Below are 6,513 nucleotides of genomic sequence, written 5' to 3' on the forward strand. Positions count from 1 at the left end.
TAGATTATTATTATTAATATTATTGTTATTATTATTATTATTATTATTATTATTGTTATTCATCCGGACCTCCTTTCCCACCCAAGGGCAGGGTGAGGAGTAGCAATGTCTAGACAACACAAACTTGCCCAATCCAATAGGCCACGCTTCCATTCATTCATCATTCAAGCCCCCGGTATCCTGGCTCAACCAGATACGCCAAAAACATTCACCACATTCTGCAGCTTCACACAACGTATCCGACTGAGTCAGTTCGGACACTGCTATGCTCACAAGGGGTGCCAAAATCTCTGATCATGCACTTCTCACAACATTCATTCAGCCAGCTCGATCTCTTGTCAGTTCCATAGCCTCACTGACTTCCAAACCTCCTTTCCTCAAACACTCATCCACCATATCTCTCCACCTTCTCCTTGGCCTACCTCGCCTCCTCCCTCCTTCAAATTCGCTCAGGTATACCTTTTTCACCACTCTATTGTTATCCGTTCTGTCCACATGACCATACCATCTCAGGACACTGTCGTCGATTCTGATGTCCACCGACTTCCTCACTCCACACCTTTCACGAATCACATTATTTCGTATCCTATTCACCCTCTGTACTCCACATACATTCCTTAGCAGTCCCATCTCCACTGCTGTTACTCTTGACTTTTCATTTTCATGCCACACCATAGTCTCACACCCATATGTCTCCCTTATATAAACCTCGTGCAGCTGCAACACTCAAGCCTCTATTTCTTATCAAGACATTCATTGCACCAGCTACTTTTCTTCCTTGTGTCACTCTACTTTCAACTTCTTTTGCACATTTTCCTCTCTTTTCTATCACTGTACCCAGGTATTTGAACTCTCTCACCAATTACAGTCTCTCTCCATTCACTGTGACATCACACTGGGAGTCACCTGCTCTCTCAATAACCATCATTTTACTCATCTCTTCATTTACTGTCAAGGCACGACGTTCACAGAGTTCAGCAAACCTCTGCACTAGCCTACCAAGTTCTTGTCCGGTACTTGCAAGCAGTACTGCATCATCAGCATACAGCAAATTTGAGATATTCCATCCATCGCCATTCATTACCAACGCCAGCCCTCTCTCCATTACTCGTGTTTTTACTTCTCTCATTACCCGAATCATATATATATACTGAACAACCACGAGGACATCACGCAACCTTGTCGCACGCCCACACCGATCGTGAACCATTCACTTAGATGCCCATTAACCCTTACATATGCTTCACTATCACAATAAAGGCTCTTGACAGCACCTTGCAGTTTACCATCTACACCATAGATGCGCAAAACTTTCCACATTCCCTCTCTGTCTACTTTGTCGTATGCTTTTTCCAGATCCATGAATGCCATAAACACCTTATGGTCCTTCTCACAAGCCTTCTCTGCTATCTGTCTCACTGCAAATACTTGATCCACACATCTTCCGCCACTCCTAAAGCCACCCTGTTCATCACTCACTAGGACTTCTGATATCTCTCTTACTTTCTCTATAATAATTCTTCCATATACCTTCCCTACTACACTTAATAAACTTATGCCACGATAATTCTTGCACTCACTTCGCTCACCTTTATTTTTGTACGGGGGTACAATCACAGCCTTTTTCCACTCTGCAGGAACAGTTTCACTCATCCATGCCTTCTTACATATTTCCAACAAGCACTTCATTCCACTCTTTCCACTACACTTAAGCATCTCTGCATACACCTTATCAACCCCAGCTGCTTTCCCAATTTTCAGCCGCTTCACAGCATTCTTCACCTGTGCGAGTGTCACGTCTCCTGGCACTGCATTCCTTCTCTGCACACCTCTAAAACCAATCATGTTTATAGCCGCTCTGCTCTCTCTATTCCCATTCATTAGGCTTTCAAAATATTCTTTCAAAATATTCTCTCCATTATTATTATTATTATTATTATTATTATTATTATTATTATTATTATTATTATTATTATCATTAATGTTTTTATTTTTTACCATATTTTTTTACTATTATTATTGTTTTGTGCACGTTGTTTCCACCGTATCTGTGTGTCTGCGTGTCTGTCCACCGGCTTCCATAAAACTAATGGGTGGATCATGATGAAATTTTGTGTGGATGTTGCTATTGGGCCGAGGATGAAGTGATTATGTGGCCGTGAGTGACATTTTAGTTCATGATTATTCACCGCTATTATTATTATTATTATTATTATTATTATTATTTATTATTATTATTATTATTATGTGGTAAGTGGGGGTGCTCACCATCCACTCACTCGATGTAGTGCTGCTATCGGTTGTCTGCCCTTTCCTCTCTTCCATTCTTCTTTCCTTCTATCCTCTTCTGTTCTTTCCTTCATTCTTTCCTTGTCCTTCTGCCTACGGGTAACTTTACACTCCCTCTTCTGTCTTTCTTTCCTTCATTCTTTCCTTTTCCTTCTGCCTGTGGGTGACTCTACACTGAGTGACAAGCCAAATGGTTTCCTGTACACCAGGAAACCATTTACTATGCTGGGTGGTAACCATATAGCCAAATTTTGGCACCTGGTGGTTTAGTGGGTAATTTTGCGCTCCAGTCGGATTGAGCCGGTAAAGGTTTATATCCAAGGGGTGGTTGGGGTTGATTGCTCGTGTAATGCCACTCAGGGATGAGTGAGGCTGGTCACTCTCATCTTAAATGTCGAGACTAACTGCCTAGTCCCGGGATCCTACGCTCCTCATGGGGCAATGTAGGATTGGATGATGGATGGATGGATGGATGGATTATTATTATCATTATTGTTTTTGTTTTGTTGTTGTTATTGTTGTCACTGTGTTCTCGTTAAATTTAGCTATGTTTGTTGTTTCCTTCCAGTGGCCAGCCTTGATGAGCCTGTCACTGAATTACTGATTTGCTGAGGGACAGATATGAAATTATTCCTTTGCAACCCCCCTGGAGCCCCTGGGATGGTTACTGGTGCCTTCCCAGGGCCTCTTGGTGATTCCCAGGGACTTGGGTCAGAAGCACAATAATCACTATACAGATATTTTTTTCTTGATACTTTAGGAGTCATCAGAGAAATTACCAATATGCCGGGAATCGAACCCGGGACTCTCAGGTGAGAGCCATGCAGCATACCACTACACCACGACCAGGTAAAAGTTAACTCACGTTGTCACAGTCCTCTTCATGCCCACAGTGGGGGCGGAGGGACGTTGGTTACAAGACTGTGACAACGTGAGTTAACTTTAACCTGGTCGTGGTGTAGTGGTATGCTGCCTGGCTCTCACCTGAGAGTCCCGGGTTCGGTTCCCGGCATATTGGTAAATTCTCTGATGATTTTTCCTGTGTAAAAAAAAAAAAAAAATACAGGTTCTCTCTTCACTTTAGGAGTCCATGAGTATGAGTTGAGTCAAATTCATAAAGTAGCCTTTTAAGTTATTTTTTACTTAGGACCCATAGTTATAATTGCTCTCATATATATATATATATATATATATATATATACCGTATAAAGCTAAAATTGTATTCTCAGATACTCTTAACTTAAGAATTTTTATAAATGCCTAAAGATTCTTTTTTTTTTCATCACTATAACATCCAATTCGTAAAATGACTTTTTTAGGGTATTAATAGGCCCCGTTTTGGCTTTCTTTTTTTTTTTTTTTGTTTTTTCTCTTTTTTTCCGGGGGGACCCTGAGGGATCGGCAGTAAACAGCTTACTTGTTGCAGTCACATCTTTTGATTTCCAGCATTGTGATATGGGGAGTTCATTAGTTCTCTCTCTCTCTCTCTCTCTCTCTCTCTCTCTCTCTCTCTCTCTCTCTCTCTCTCTCTCTCTCTCTCTCTTTCCAAAATAAGGAGTAAGAAGGGTGTGGGGTGTGAGTGAGGAGGAAGTTGGGATGGAATAAAGGAGGAGGAGGAGAGTGAGTAGGGAAGGAGTAAGTGCAAGGGAGTAGGAAAAGGGAGGGAGTAAAGGGGGGACGAGTGGGGAGTGAATGAGGAGGGAGAGAGTGGGGAGGCATGGAATGGGAAGGAAAGAAACGAGGGAGGAGGGCGTAGGAAGAGAGAAAGGAAATGGAAGAGGAGGGGAGAGCGGGTAGAATGGAGGGATGGAGGTGTGGAGAGAGGGAGTGGAAGGGAGGAAAAGAGTGAGAATAAGTAGAAAGGGAGAAAGGGAAGGAAGGATTTGAGATGGGAAGGAAGACAAGAAGAGAGGAATTGGAGAGAAGGGAATGAGAGGGAAGGAAGGAGTGATAGTGGGGGAAAGAGCAGGGATATGGGAACGATAGATATGATAGGAGTGGAATGGAACAGAGTGGGGAAGGCAGGACTGTGAAGGAAGAGAGGGAAGGCGAGGGAGTAGGGAGGGAAAAGAGGGAATGTGGAGAGGGACGGAGTGGGGAGGAGAGGGAGGGAGTGGGGAGGGTGAGAGGGCCCACAATTACCAAGGAGTGATGAGGTGGTGGGGAGGAGAAATCTGTACCTAATCCCCTCTCTAAGACACCATCATCACCTCTCTCTCTCTCTCTCTCTCTCTCTCTCTCTCTCTCTCTCTCTCTCTCTCTCTCAAAAAACCAATCCGTATTAACCCCTTCAGTACGAGGACGGCCTTTGACTATATTCCTCCCATCGTCCTGTTGATGTATTCAGTCCCCTTTGAATCTCTCGTGCAAAAGTGGTGAAAAGGGACACCAAAAACATTCCCTCGGCACCATGACATCGCAGTACAGACAGGCCCATCCAACCACTCCTCCGCCGGGCTATTTTCCGTGTGTTGTGAGGGCGGTTCAGTGTTACCAGTATCAACCCTGCGTCATTTATTCATTGTTTATATTGCCACTGCCACGCCCACACTAGCCGACCGAGCCGTCCCCGCAATAAACAAGATACTGCCACATGAGTACCTAGTGCGGCGGTGTTTGTAGGCCACCCTCTGTGTTGTTGCTTCCTACAGACGATTTACTCAGCGTGGGAATGACGTGTAGGCAAAGGGTGGATGCGGAATGTACGCATGTCTCTTGTTGAATTTCCCTCAACTGAAGCAGACTGGCGTGTGTTGGCCGCAATACACGGTGGCCTATACCCCCCCCCCCACCACTAAACACTTACTTGATGTTATGTGTTGCGGGGACGGCCCACGATGTGGACATGAATGTGGCAGTGGGAGTAACAAATGAATAAATAATACCATTTAGGCATAGATAACGCTGACATAGTCGTCCCCACAACACAGGAGAAAGCACCTCCGGAGAGGAAGAGGAGCGTTATGACCAGCCAGTACAACACCTGGTGTGTCCAGGGAATAGAAGGGGTGGTAAGACCGGATTATTAGTGGTTTGGGAAATTTCGTAACACTACTTCAGAAGCGATTTATTTTGCACACAACATCTTGAAATCCTCTTGTATGGCGCCGATGCAAAGTATGTTGATATGATTGATATATAAAACACGGAGAACAATTGGAAGATATGTAAAATGAATCGCTTAGGAAGAGATGTTACGAAATCCCTGTCTCTCGGGACGTATACTTACCCTTAGCGTGGTTTTCGTCTGTTTGGTATGTAAAAGCGTCAGGTGGTCTATGTACTTAAGTCTTAGTGTTATTTGCATTGTTAAAGCTTTGACTTGGAAGCTTTGTTCTCATAAAATGTACCTCAGTATCAGCACACACACCATACATACATACATACAACAGCTAAACACACAATACACAAAAAAACACATACAAACACAAAAATAAACACACAAGCACACATAAAATAACGTGAAAAATAAATAAACATAAAAAAACAAAAAAACAAAACAAAAATAAGCACAAACATTATGAACTCACACCAACAAAATACACACACACACACACACACACACACACACACACACACACACACACACACACACACACACACACACACACACACACACACACACACACACACACACACACACACACACATAATAAAAAGAAGGGGTTAATAAAAATTTAATCCCAAAATAAGTTCCTTACATAATACCGACACAACAACAGCTCTGTACTAACCTGCCTGATTCACCTCTCTCTCTCTCTCTCTCTCTCTCTGATCGGATGTTCATGGGTAAACATGCTTTTCTGGTATACTGGTCGAAGAATGTAGCCAAAAGAATACTGCCATGAAACGGGTGATGTTTTTGCTAAGTTATCATTGCACCTCCTCTCGCGAAACGAGAGAGGGATATTCTTTTGCTCGGCATGTGTGTGTGTGTGTGTGTGTGTGTGTGTGTGTGTGTGTGTGTGTGTGTGTGTGTGTGTGTGTGTGTGCGCGCCAATTTGTCCGTCTGGATGAGCCAAATAATTCAAACATTTTTTATTAGATTTTTACAGAACTTAATTGAAGGGCATGGGACAGTGAGGGGGTTGACCGACTTGTTTTTTGTTTTTTTAACAGTAAGTTAAAAGTCAAGGTCACAGGGCAAGGGCAAGCTTTTACCTAGGTCAGTTTAACTTTTACCCGAGTCATACCAGACTTCGTGGAAGGGTTGAGGGTAAGGCA

The sequence above is a fragment of the Coenobita brevimanus genome, chromosome 71 (assembly GCF_032717465.1).
Source record: "Coenobita brevimanus isolate Jiangsu-jjx chromosome 71, ASM3271746v2, whole genome shotgun sequence".
NCBI classification, from domain to species: Eukaryota; Metazoa; Arthropoda; class Malacostraca; order Decapoda; family Coenobitidae; genus Coenobita; species Coenobita brevimanus.